This window comes from Pistacia vera, unplaced genomic scaffold (assembly GCF_008641045.1).
Source record: "Pistacia vera cultivar Batoury unplaced genomic scaffold, PisVer_v2 Contig1062, whole genome shotgun sequence".
NCBI lineage: Eukaryota > Viridiplantae > Streptophyta > Magnoliopsida > Sapindales > Anacardiaceae > Pistacia > Pistacia vera.
The window spans coordinates 1,232-16,560 of NW_022195096.1; the positions used below are offsets into that span (position 1 = coordinate 1,232).

General features: G+C 35.6%; 1 pseudogene; it reads left to right on the forward strand.

The window, feature by feature from the left end:
- Positions 1 to 342: 342 nt before the first annotated feature.
- The window catches only part of LOC116131010, a 36,494-nt pseudogene continuing 21,507 nt past the window's right edge, over positions 343 to 15,329 (forward strand).

The following is a 15,329-nucleotide window of genomic DNA, read 5'->3' on the forward strand; positions in this document are numbered from 1 at the left end:
TTAGGAGGTGTTTCATGTCAAGGGCTGGTAATGTCCAAGACGATTTTTTACCCGGGCAGTAACCTTAAATATCCATCTTAAATATATAATTATTGACACGCAAAATTTTAACGTTGAAGCTCACAAAATAATGGAAGATTGTTTTTTTATTTTTTTATTGTAAGAGCGTATTTATGTTTAAGTTGGTAAGCATGTACCTCTTGTTTCCCACTGCCGTATTTCCAGGATCCTTCTCTTTCTGACATTTTACTTCACTTGGGTTCTCTGTTTTCTCGGGGAACTATAGAGTTCTCGAGAAAGTTGGTTGTTATTTTGAGTGTTGATGGGTTGTTGTTTATGGAAATGAGAGAAATGGAGGAGGTTATAATTAGGCAAGGGAGGTCTGGTGGAGACTCCAACGTACTCCATTGCTTCAGTCATCAGAGTCTTGGTTTTCGTTTGTTATCTTGCTCAAAAGTCAAAAGTCTATTTACAAATTTGGAAAGGTATGTTTGGTTCCCGAGAAAATGTGGGAAAGTTAAGAAATTCTCTTTTTATTTTTATCCTTTCTTGTTGAAATTTACTTGCTTATGTTAATAGTTTGGACCCACATTGTTATTTTTTATTGGATAAATACACCCATGATGAAGGGGTGTGAGAAGTGGTAACTGCCTTTGGTAGTTTCTCACGAACCGTTCCCATATAAAAGGAAGACTTTTCCTTTTAGAAAAGGTTACACACTGTCACTCTCAAATATTCAAAAGGAAAATACGCTCTCTCTCTCTAGAATTTGGAAAACAGAAACATTCTTCGTGGTTTTCTTCCAGATTAACTTTATTGCTTCAGAGTTAAGGAGTGAAGGTATTTATGCTGTGTAAATTCATTGTAGTTCATTTATATGAAAATGTGATTGCAATGGTGACTATGATCTTGGGATTATGTTAGGATATATGTTATTCTATATAATTTCCAACATTTTTCTTAGCTTAAGAAAGAGGTGTCAAAAGGTCAAGAAAGTAACCGCTTTATGTTAATGGCTTGTTTGGTTTCTCAGAAAGTGTGGGAAAATTAAATTGTTTGCTAGTTTTTCTCATTGGATAAATGTTAAGTTGTTAAGAAAAGGGGAATTTGATTAGGAAATCTGTTTCGTTATTGAGAAAATGTGCAAAAAAAACAATGTGTTAAGAATCCTGATCTTTTTCCCACTTAGTACCCACATGGCAGTTGCCTTGATGGTTTTCAGGAAAGTTTCTAAAAAGTTTGAAGAATTGGATTTGTTACCTAGAAAAAATAGAAACTTTGTAATATGTATTGATTTGATTCCCAAGAAAATGTTGGAGATGGAAAGAAACTCCAAATTAATTTCTTTATCCTTTCTAGCTTGGAGTTTAGATAGATTTCCCAAAGGTTTGGAGGAAATCAATTTTGTAATATTAACTCTGTTTGGTTGCTCGGAAAACGTTACAACGTGAAAGGAATTTTGTTTTTTCTTTTACAATTTTGGAACCAGAATAGCCATTTGGATTAGCTCACAAATTTTAGTCAAATGGGGTGGGAATATGAAAAAATTAACAACTGCCAAAAAGCTGTTCGAATTCGTTGAAAAATATTTGATTTTTTTTTTTTTTTTTTTTTTTATTGATGTAGTGCTTAAGAAAAAAGGAGGAAGGCTCTATTTGCTTCACTAAGAAGATTAAAGGTGGTGAGTTTCTTCAATTAGTTTCAACTTTCCACTTTCTTGATTTAAAATTGATACTGAATTTTCATCAAGTTCTGTTTGTCTTTTGTTATTTGGTTTAGAATAGCATTGCTTATATGGCATTTGGGTTTTGATTTGTGTGATTTTTATTTATTTATTTTGCTGATAGAGCTGATGCGCTGGGGCTTATATCTTCGTTGTTGGCGCAATGGGCAACAAAGGGATATCCGAGATTTGTGTGAATTCATCACTGTTCAGCAGTAAATTTTATATCTGTTCTGAAAAAGATTATGGCATCAATGAGCATGTCTTGTTAAAAAGTTCCTTCTCTTTTCAAAATGAATCTGATATTCCGCCCAGAGGAATTAACACTCACACATCTCATCAATGTAGTGAGGTAAAATTCTTCTCTTACCATTTGAATAACTTTGTTGCACTCTTGGTTTGTGAATTAGCCTTATTAACACACTCCTTGTTGATTGAAGGGTCGTGAACCGTTTGTTTCACTTGAAGGTTTTGAGCAGCTTCTCCGTTTCTTGTTTGTTCTTGGTATCACTCATGGCCTTTACAGCTGCTTGGCTGTTGGTTTGGCCTTGAGTAAGGTGCATTCTCGTCTCTTTGTTTGCATCATTCAATAAATTCTTAATCTCTCTGTTTGAAGGCGGTTTTATAATTGGAGCTTGATGATACTGCATTTTCTATAGTTTGGTCAAGACATTCATTTTTTATTCAAAGCTAAATGCAATATTAATTGTATTTCCATGTCTAATGGCCTTGTTAATATTTGTGCTAAAGTTTATTTGTTTTTGATGACATGCTATTGTAGATTTATAGTTGGAGGAAATGGGAATACCAAGCAATTCCAGCGGTTGATGCAAGTTTGCAAGGTTGACAGGAAGTTCGTGCTTGTTTTTGTTGTTCAATTTGCTTATGAAACAAAATGCTGTTTTGATACCATTTTAATTATGTAACACATGAGAGGTTGGTAGTAATTTCACTTTAAGTGATCCAATAGTTTGGTAGATGACAACTTGATCATGGTTATTTGAACTCAACTTCAAGTATGAAATAAGAGCTTCCTTCTGCAATGTGTGTTTTGTAACAAATATGAGTGACACACCTAATTTTGTTAGGAAACGATCAAGTCATGACAGCAGAAAACAAAAATATATATAACATAGATTGTTCCTTAGAACCAAGATCAGGGCATAAAAATTCAGTTTTTACATTAAATTAGAATCTACAAAAAAAAGTAAAAAATAACAAAATAAGTTTAGAGTTAAGAAATCATACGCATGTTTGGAGACTCCTCCAACTTGTCTCTAAATGGGTTTCGCTATCAATCTAAGGGTAGGATCAAATCAACGGTAGTCCACACGAAGATAACCCTAAGGAACTAAAGAGAGATTTGCTAGATCCTCTTTAGCCTTAAGAACCAAGAACAAGAATCAAGTGATATTTGATTCAACCCAAAAAGCAAACCAGCGTGGGAAGAGAGAAAAAGGGGCTTGAGTTTTTTTAATTAAATGTGAATGAATGAATTCTTATTTAGTTCAAAAATTGTTGCACTTATATAGTCCACAGTGCACACAATGCCCTATTCCATGCTTGGGCACCAACCCAAACAGCCCCTATGTCCAAACAACCCCATTTAGATATTTTAATTATTATTATTATAATTATTATTTCAATTCAATTCAATTAATATATATAAAATATATTAAAATTTAACAATAACAATAATTCATTTAAATATATGCAAACACATATTTAAATATAATCTCACTTATTTAATTTTAATATTAAATTAAATAAAGGCTACAATCTCAGCAAATTTAATTGCACTATGAGATTACCAAAATACCCTTTCACCTAAAAAGATGAAAACGCCCTTCTTATAAACTGGTTCTTAAATTATCTTCTATGTGTGTGACCCGTAGGCTCCTTATCATACCGGTAGTTTGTAGTATCGCAATTAACACCAATTAATCGTCTCACTACATAGACCAAGATTGGCCCCTAGCAAGGCATCATGGCCACCCGATATATTCGGATTCAGCAGCAACTACCTGTCAATGATATGGTTACCATACAATTTAATCCTTTCATCATCTGTTATCTTAACAAGACCGAGGTACAAAAATAGTGTCAACCTCAGTTACTCTCGATATGTATGTATTCAGTTACTAGACCAATGACTAGAATTATAAACTGGATAGAGCAACAACTCAATCCCACTGTGCCCACAGTTTTAGTGTCATTGTCATTTACTGAATTACGCCATGAGATAACTTCCCTGTACCTGGGAGTGATGAATCTTTTGTCGATCCACCATAGTCTTGATACACTCCTTGATGCAGCCAATCACTACTGTATTGATAACTTTAAATAGAACTGCGTTGGGCTAGTGTCAAACTACACCAATCAGTGCACAAGGCGCTCCGGTGATCTCAGGTCTAAGGATTACATGCACCACCATTCGTTAGAGGATTTGTTCTATAGACATTGGGGTTACCATCCATATGGAATCCTTTAGTGGGTCAGTCTAGTGAACTTGCCTACAACAAGCACCCATGTGTTACACCAGCTTGTCACCAAACAACCTTAACAAGTGAGATTAGTCACTGCCTTTCGACAGGGTCGTTCAACACTATGATAACCTTACCGTATTATCTATGCCCTTACTTCAGAATAATATTAGGGTTACAGATGTTTCTAGAATGGCCACCATATGTGCTCATAGGGTTCTCACTATCAAGATTTGAAACACTTGATACCCTTGTCACGGTTCTACCATTCTAAGGACATATATCAATACATACAATAATAATTTACGCGATATAGAATAAAATGTCTTTTTATTGATCAATGAACATTATTACAAAGAGTCAAATCTACAATAATTTATTGGCTCTAGGGCACCAACTTCAACAATCTCCCACTTGCACTACAGCCAATCATCCATGTATTTGATACCAATTGATCTCAAGTGCTTTTAATGCCTCTGCTGCGACAGAGGCTTTGTTAGTGGATCTATGAGTTTGTTGTTAGTATGCACTTTACTGATCTGTACATCTTTCTTCTCAACTATTTCTCTGATGAGATGGAATCGTCTGAGTATGTGTTGGGACTTCTGATGAGACCGTGGTTCCCTAGCTTGAGCGATTGCTCCATTGTTGTCACAATAGATGTCAATTGGATCAACAATCGTGGAAACCATACCAAGTTCGGTGACGAACTCCTTAATCCAAACTACCTCCTTGGTTGCATCTGATAATGCAATATACTCAGCAACCATTGTAGAGTTTGCTATAGTGTTTTGCTTGGAGCTCTTCCAGCTCACTACACCCCCATTGAGACAAAATACAAACCCTGATTGCCATAGATAATCATCTTTGTTCGTTTGCAAATTAGCATCACTATATCCTCTTACAGTGAGCTCATCTTCCCCTCCATAAACCAAGAACATATCCTTAGTCCTCTTCAGGTACTTAAGAATGTTCTTGACAACCATCCAGTGATGCTCACCTGGATCCGATTGATATCTACTACAAGTGCTCAAAGCACATGAGACATCAATCTAAGTACATAGCATGGCATACATAATGGATCCAATTGCTGATGCATATGGGATCCTCTTTATCCTATCTCTCTCATCTTGTGTTCTAGGACACATATCCTTAGAGAGATAAACACCATGTGACATTGGAAGAAATCCCTTCTTGGATTCTTCCATACTGAATATTTTCAGTACTTTGTCAATATATGCACTCTGACTTAGGCCAAGCAACCTACGCGAACTATCACGATAGATCTTTATTCCAAGGATGTAAGCTACTTCCCCTAAGTCCTTCATGGAAAAGTACTTGGATAACCAAGTCTTTACTGACTGCAAGCTGGGTATATCATTCTCGATTAGAAGTATGTCATCGACATAGAACACTAGGAATGCCACTGTGCTCCCACTCACTTTCTTGTAAACACAGGGCTCATATTCATTCTTGATAAAATCGAATTCTTTTACTGCTTCATCAAAACGAATATTCCAGTTCCTTAAAGCTTGCTTGAGTCTATAAATGGATCTCTGAAACTTGCATACCCTATCAGCTTGCCTATCAAGAACGAAACCATCGTGTTGTGTCATATATACATCCTCTTCAAGGTTTCCATTCAGGAAAGCTGTTTTGACATCCATTTGCCAAATCTCATAGTCATGATATGCAATAATCGCAAGCATAATCTGAATGGATTTAATCATGGCAACCAGGGAAAAGGTTTCTTCATAGTCAATACCATGAATTTGTTTGAAACCTTTGGCAACTAGTCATGCCTTATAAGTATGCACCTTGCCATCCATGTCAGTGTTCTTCTTGAAGACCCATTTACACCCTATGGGTTTTACCCCTTCAAGTGGTTCCACTAGAGACCATACTTGGTTCTGGTACATGGAGTCCATCTCAGATTTCATGGCTTCAAGCCATTTAACGAAATATGGATCTAATATAGCATCTTCGTAGGTTCTGGGCTCGTCGTCTTGGTAGACTAGTACGTCACCATGTTGAGTCACGAGATAATTGTATCTCTCGGGCTCATGGCATATTCTTCTAGATCTACGTAGCTCATGTGCTACCTGGGGTGGTTCACTTTGATCCACAGGTTATGGAGCAACCTCCTCCTGATGTTCAGTCACTTCTTATCGCATATCATCCCGTCCTTCGTCTAGTATATTTGTGGTTCTAGAACTTCATCGAGTTCTATTTCTGGGTGATAGAAATAGTATCCTTTGGTCTCATTTGGATACCCCAAAAATATACATTTACGGGATTTTGGGCCCAGCTTATTCGAAGTCAATTTCTTAACATAAGCTTCACAACCCCAAATCCTTAGATGAGACAAGTTGGGCTTTCGCCTACTCCATAGTTCATATAGAGTCTTATCTACAGACTTTAACGGCACACGGTTCAAAACGTGAGTCATAGTCTCTAGGGCATAACCCTAGAATGATGTAGGTAGATCACTAAAACTCATCATAGACATAACCATGTCAAGTAAGGTCCTATTCCTCCTTTTAGACACTCCATTATGCTGGGGTTTATATGGAGGGGTGAGTTGTGATACTATCCCACATTCCTTCAAGTATTCAGAAAACCCTAAGCTTAAGTATTCACCTCTTCGATCCGACTAAAAAGCTTTAATACTTTTGCCTAACATATTCTGTACTTCATTCTTGAATTCTTTGAATTTATCAAAGGCTTCAGATTTATGTCTCATAAGGTAGACATAACCATATCTACTAAAATCATTAGTAAATGTGATGAAGTATGAATATCCACCTCTAGCTTTAACTGTTAGTGGACCACATACATCACTATGATTGACGCCTAACAGTTCAGTAGCCCTTTCACCTTGTCCTGTGAAAGGAGACTTGGTCATCTTGCCTAATAGGCAAGACTCGCATACCTCAAATGACTGAAAGTCAAAAGAGTCCAAAACTCCATCTTTTTGTTGTTTTGCAATGCGGGTCTTATTAACATGACCCAATCTATAGTGCCAGAGGTATGTTTGGTTTTGATCGCTATGTTTAGCTTTCTTGGTTTCAACATTGAGAATATCTTTATTGTTTAAATCAATAACATATAACCCGTTACATAACCTTGCAATTCCAAATAGAATACCATTCAAACAAAGGACAACAATCCATTAGATATCTCAAAATGATACCCTACATTATCCAAAGCGGATACTGAAATAATATTTCTAGAATAGAAGGTATGTAATAATAGTTATGTAGTTCCAACAACAAGCCTATAGGCAAAGATTAACAGTAAGTCCCTACAACCAATGTAGCCACATGTGCTCTATTTCCAACTCGTAGGTCCACTTCTCCCTTGGCAAGCACTCTACTCTGTCTCAGTCCCTGCACAGTAGTACAAATATGAGTACCACATTTTGTGTCAATGACCCAAGATGTTGAGGGAGAGAAGTTAATCTCAATCATAAATATACCTGAAGTCGAAGCATCTGTCTTCTTCTTACTTGCGAGGAAAGCCTTGCAGTGTTTCCTTCAATGGTCAGGCTTGCCACAATAGAAGCAGACTACTTTCCCGCCCTTCCCTATGCCACTCTCAGGCCCAAGAGCACCTGTCCTTTGGGCTTGGGCTTGGGTTTGGCCTTGGCCTTACCCTTGACGTTACCCTTTCCTTTGCTAGCAACTACCAATAAAACAGGCTTAGACTTCTTCAAGTCCTGATCTGTAGTCCTCAGCATGTTCATGTAATATACTGTCTAACTAGTAATTCCTTAAGAAATATATGATAAAAATCCACTAAATAACTTTGTAAACATATATATACATAGAGGTATATAATGTAAAATCCGAAAATTCTAATTTTAATTCATATAAATATATACACAAAATACTGATATACTTTAATGAGTACAAAGGTAGTCTTGGACAGTGCCGCCAAACTCCTCCACGTCTTGACGTCCCACCCAATCGTAAATCATCAAGTACCTACAAAATAGTCGAATAACATAGTGAGCACTAATTGCTCAGTAAGTAAACCAAACTACACTACTATTTTTACTCCATTACTCATGTTCTGATTTCCCTTTTCTCACTTTAATCTTTGATAATTCTCTTCATTCTTTTATGATATTCCACATTCTTTTATGATACTCTGGTTTGCTACTTATCAACATGCAAAGACAATGAATAAAACTGTACATCGTCGAGCACATAAGAAATATTGAATCATGTAAGTAGCATAATACATATGTAGAATAATAAAGTTTCCTAAGAAAAGAACTTTCTTTTCTTTTATGTTATCTGTCTCTTATGTTGTATCTCTTTCTTTTCTTCTCTGTTTCTTTTTCTTTTCTTTCTTCTATTCTGGTTTGCCGATCGAACTAGGTTAATGCATGGATTTGGAACCCTAGCCATGTGACTAGGTACAGTCCTCATCTACATGCACTATTGATGGATTGTACAAATGTTGTATCTCTCTGTTGTGGCCGCTCACTGATGGTGGCATGCATTTAGGTATGCTCTGCTGGGTACAGTCCTCATCCACATACACTACTGACGGACTGTACAAATATTGTATCTCTCTGCTGATGCCGCTCACCGATGGCAGAGTGCATGTAGGCATCTCTGTCACTCACGGGTTCCCCATCGCAACAACCTTATAACATAACATGTTGTAGAAAGAGAATAGAAAGAGATACTATACACATTTCAACTTGAATTTCCAAGCTATGGAAATTCTACACTTGCATTCTTTAGTAAATGAGAAAAAATACGTACTTGCATGTTAGCTTAAAACAAAAGTACAAGCCATTCTCTTTTCTTTCTTTTCTCATTCTTTGCTAACATATTCTTTCATATTCTAATTTACTAAATCAAGGTTATATATATATCATGTGCACAATATATACATGATCAAGCCCATTCTTTAATATGTTTTCCAAGTTCACATATACAAACTTGAAAATTCATTACGGCATAATGGTATGTCATGACATATTCTACCATTCTCTACTATCACAATTGCCATATCAAAGTAACACTTTAACTTGCAATTCTTCTCTAACACTTCCATGTACATTTCAAGAAGTAGTAAAGGTTCAAGTAACTAGAACCAAGCACTAAAGGTCATTTCTCTCATGGAACTAACATGACCAAGTGATATATTAAATTTTGGCATAACAATATGCACTCTTGAATACTAACATTTACACTTGGTTAAGCCCAACATAATCTTCCTACTTCAATTCTTGCCTTTCTCTAACCCTTTCTTCATTAGGGTTTAGCCAACTCATGCATGCATTTTCTCTTTAGATTTTCATCAAACAATTCATATGCACATATAACTACTAAGTTGGCTACACTTCCACCTCTCTCTAAATCCACCAAAATTTGAGCAAAAACTCACTAATTATAGCATCAAACCTGGCCATTTTCAACAATTCTCAACACTTCAAAAATTTCAACACTAATTCTTCCATAACTTCACCAAATTATCACATAACCATACACTACTTCTCATGGCTGGAAATTACACATCATTCAACATCAAAAACAGCCAACAATTCTCACATACAATCACATAAAAACATGCAAGAATCATACTACACAATTCTTGCTCAAATCAAGGCTAAAATTAGGTTTACTTACCTTGAATGTGTGATATCACCTCCTTTTGCTAAAAGTCTCTTCCTTTTGGACCTAGATCATATAACAACCATAAGAATTTAAAACTTTAAAGTTTAATCACACTCCTTGTGCTAGAATCTTACCTTTGGATGCTTTAGGATTGAAAAATCTATAAAAATCCAAGCCAAATCCTATGATTTCCCTTTGAAATTTAGTGAAGAAAATTGAGAGAAAATGGGGTGAGGGTGGCATGTACAAGGGCTAAATAAGGCTAGGGTTTCTTCAATGAAACCTTATATCTAATATTATATGCATGTATTCCCATTTTGCCCTTGCACTTTCTATGAAATTCCATCTATATCCTTTAGTCAATTACCAAATACCCTCATTTTTATTATCTTCTTCACATTATTTTGCTTCCTTTCACTTCCCACTTTTTCATCTAATTATGAGTGAAAAGACCATTGTACCCCTATGAAGTTTTAAGGAATTTTCTTCACATTTGTCTAAGGTAACTGATGCGTGTTTACTACAACATGCAAAAATAGCAAGTATACTAGTCGCAAAAAGTAATAAAGTGATGAGTGAGTATCGTTCCCACGAGGATAGTGTTACTAATTACCGATTTTTCTAGTTTAAGTCCTAATTGAAGCAACAATAAATTGGATTGATGGAAGATTAACAAACTAAATACAAATGCAAAACCCAACAACTTAACTAATTAAACAATTCTAAAACAAATGCTAGGGTGTTGAATTCACCTAAATACGCTAACCCAAATCATAGAATCTATTACCCAAGTTCTAATTCCTTGATTGAAAATCGAATTCCCTAAGTTGTAAAACATACATTCTCATGCTACATTTCCCTACTTATCCCTATTAAGCTTCCGCACCCAACAAAATGAAGATTAATAGTTCAAAGGATTTTAAGCTTTGTGGAATTCTATCTAGATTTCATAGATCGCTAAACCTATCTCTAGCGTTTGCTAATCTATGGTATTTATCCCAAGAGGCACAATCACAAATCACTTCTCAGTCTCATTGTGAACAACACACATTTGAATGGTGATCAAGCATCCAAAAGACATTAAGCAAAGAGATAAACACTCAATCATGAAATTAAAACTCAAAGTAATTCAATCCATATAAATTTGAATCATTGTATCAAGATTACATCAAACCCTAGCTAAACAACTCAGTTCATACTCAAAAACGAAATAAAACAACAAAAACAAACTGAATCAAGATTCATCATTGAAAAGCAAGCAAAAGATGGAGAAATCTTCTCTAATTTGAAGCCCAAATCTTCAATAATCTTCTCCTTCCATGAGCTGCCTCCCAAATCACGAACCAAGCCCCTTTTCTCTTCCTTTTCGCTCTAATTTATACCTCTCTCACTTAAGGACGAAGCCCTAGCAAGCCAAAACGCGTCGTTTTATTTTTGCATCTGACGCAGGTTTCGCCGCGGCGAAGCTTTTTCCTCGCCGCGGTGAAGAATTACAGGCCCAATTTGAGCATGATATAGTTCGAATATGGAAAAGTGTTAAACATATAAATTGTAGCCCTTTCAATTATCGTTCTGGTAGTTCAAGAATCAGCACAATAAGAGGTCTACATCTCAAGTTATGGCAGAAATACTGAAGCACGTCCAAAGACGTTTTTATTCAGTTCCCAGCGTACTTTTCACGACGTCAAGCCAAGTTTTCACCTTTGTTCAGTCAGAATTAGGAAAAACCCAAAACATGAACGTTGTAGCTCTTCTTCTTAGCTTTCCAAAGCTTCTAAATTCAGGTCATTCCGAGTTTTCAAGCTCAAGTTACACAATTTACGCTCAAAACTGTCATTTATGCTAAAAATCATCGTTTAGGCCTACAAAGACAAATTAATAGAATTAGGTAGCAATTATGGCCCAAATTGCATGAAAAGTATCCTAAATCCTATCAAAATTCAATGTAAAATCATAGTATATAATACGCTTATCAGTAACTTCAAAGAAATCCAACTAAGGGTATTATAGCATAAATAAAATTACGTACCTTGATGTGGGTGTTACTTATAGCCCAATGGTACTCATGTTACTTGGCCAAGGTATAAGTCCAAGGTTCAAGTCATGGGGGAGGCGTTCGCAAGGTGGAAAAAAGACCACGAAGCGAAACAAAGCTGTGAGGGTCCGAAGGAGGCGTGGCTAGAAGGACCCAAAGTAGACAATACCTTGGACGTGTCCAGTGCGCGGGGAAAGCGCTTGAGCCCGAAGGTGGCAAGATAGACGATAGCCCCCGATCATGACAGTTTAAAAGCTTCGACATGGTTTTCACCATTGTGTTCATATTGAAGTTCATTATGAAGGGTGCATAAGAGTCAGGCAAGGATTGCAGAATCAAATCCATTTGTAATTCTGCATCCAACTCAATTCCCAAAGTCTCAAGCCTTTCTATGTGCTCGATCATCTTGAGCACATGAGGGCCAACTTAGGCTCCTTTAGTCAGAAGACTTCGAAACAGTGCTTTTGACACCTTGTACCTCTCATGTCGAGCATTTCCTTCGAAAAGCTCCTTGACGTGTAGAATAATGGCAGCAGTGTCCATATTCTCATGCTGCTTTTGCAGCATAGTGTCATCGATGTTAACATCAAGCATTGAACGCCATCAGCATCATCAAGGAACTTTTGATAAGTGTCATTTACTTCCTAAGTGACATTAGGATCAGGCTCAGTCATGTATGGCTTTTCAAGGATATACAATTTCTTTTCCGACTTGAGTATAATCCGAAGATTACGATACTAGTCTAAGAAATTGGATCCATCCAACCTGTTTTCTTTCTCGATTATCAGTCGCAGCTTCATAATGCTCATTTTGGTGAATCTACAATTGCAGAAAAGAAAAAGTCATTATAAAGTTCATTATTATTTAATATGGTCTTTTATTAAACGATGCTCCCACTATTTTCCTCAAGTCAATAGCCCTCACTATTAACTCGGGAAAGCCCGTTGGCTTTCCTAGTGGATTGAGATCCCATCTGGCCCATTTCAAACCTTCGCTTTGGCAAACAAGCCAAAATGGGTTGATTAGGGAGGCCAACAAAGTTAATCCACTCCAGTTGATAGCTCCTACTATCAACCTCAAATGTGAAGAAGTCATCAAGCCAATCACACAATCCAATGGCCCCAACCATCGTCCTCAAGTGTGATTCTCAGTATCAGTAGAGTAGACACTACATGCCACTAAGTACACACAATATGTGTACTTCTCTACTATGCCTATGACGTGTTTATCAACCTTCGCTTTGGCGAACAAGCAAAACCATCATTTTAAGTCGACCCATCACCATTGAGGAAAACTCCAATGAATTTTAACCTCCCACTGGTAAAAGTGTACACTTCGCTTTGGCGAACAAGGTTCAGACGAATAATTGTTTGATTAAAACCATGGTGATGGAAGGCATATGTGACTTAATATACCTTAATTGAGGGGTTATTATTTAATGTCTCACCAGATTATTATCTTTTTTAGAATGACATTGTATGGCATGTTATTGAACATTCAACCTTAGCATGCATTCTAAACAAAATATTAAAACATGTCGGTACATGGCCTAACTAAAACCAATTTCCTCAAGCCTAGAGGAATCAGTAGGTCACCTAGGGGTCTTGTAATAAAATCTTGAGTCTTCAAGTATGATTGTCTCTTCCTTGATCCATCTTCAAGTACATTACAAAAACATCATTCTAAATTTACAGTGAGAATAATTATACAAAATTCTTTACATCAACAAATTTAGAAACCTTGATTTGCATTCGAGGGGAATGAGATGAGAAAAGAATGTACATTGAGAAGGGGAGAAAGGTAGGACACGTAGGCCCTATTTAATAAATAACAACCATGCATACCCAAAAATTTTAAAACATTCACCATGGGTCTAAGGCTCATGTAACAAACACCATGCAATATACAAACAAGTACATGACATACATTTAAAAAATAATCAATTTTTGAATTGGATGGGTTAATTATTAATTACCCCTTGACAATTTACAAATCTACACACTATAAGAAAAAGTACTTTTCGCAACCAATTGTTTTGCAACTAGGCAAAAATAGTTGCAGATACCCCACATTTAGTAACTAAACTCCAATTAGTCGGCCAAAGGGAATAAAATTCTAGGGCCCATTTATTCTCGCCTTTGGCGTCTAAAATTAATATTTTGCAACTAATTTGATTTGTTGCCCAAATTATCACATCAACCACTAATTTATTTGGTTTCCAATTCTTGCGCGAACACAATTGGCAACTACAAAAGGGATTCTGCAACTAAAACTATGGTTACAGAAAACAATTATTTGCAACTACTGAATAGTTGCTAAATTAGATGCAAACATTTATTAATTAATTTGTAACTATTTTATTAGTTACAAAATAATAAAATTACCTAAATATCCAAGCCTCTGACAATAATTACAAAGGGCCCAAGGTACATTTGGCAACTGGTTATTTTGTGCATATTACAAATAGTTGCAAAAACTCATGTATAGCAACTAAAATGTATTTAGTCTAAAAGTTGATGAATTTTTTCGACCCTAACTTTTCCGATAAAATGAAAAAATATTATTTTAATTTGTGACTAAAATTACTATTGTGTAACTAATTAGTTAGTTGCAAATTATCTTCTTTTGGCAACTAAGATTTTAGTTGCCAAATGTATGGTGAATTTTGAGCGCCCCATGTTCCCGCTTAAAATAAACTAAAATTTTGGGTATGTTATTTTGGCAACTAAATTTATAGTTGTTAATAGGATTTTTTGCAACCAAAATGTTAGCCACTAAATATTGTTTATAAAAAATAATATATACTACTAGTAACCAAAATCAATTTTATTGTTTGATTCTACTTTTGCCGCCTACATTACCATCTCTTTGATTCTACTTTTGCCGCCTACATTACCCCATTACAGGTAACTTTTTTTTATTTTTATGTCAAAGCTCATTCTTTTACAGATGGTATTTCAATTTTATTGTTTGATTTTCAATCCGTTTTTTCACAACATTTGCTTTAATTTGTTTAAACATCTATTGTTAGTGACATTCCTAAATAGGTGGCTTTAACTTCGTAATGGGCACTAGAACAAAAATGGTTTACGGTAACACTGGATAGTAACATTTTTCCTTAAAGTGTTACTGTAGGCTATCTATGGTAACACTTGATGTTAAAATATTACGATAACAATTTTTATATGTAACACTTTAACTTTTTATAACACATTTTATATTAATGGTAACATTTTTTTGTAAAATGTTACTAATATAGGAACTACAGTGGCATTTTTGAAGTGTCACAATAAACCTAATAATATAGTAGCTTTTTCATAATGTTACCATATAATCAAAATGCAGCAACATTTTATAAGTGTTACCATATATCCAATTATTTACCGGGAAACAAAATGTCATTCCCGCCAACACAAAATGAGGTTGATTTTGTCTCATTTTTATTGTTTAGG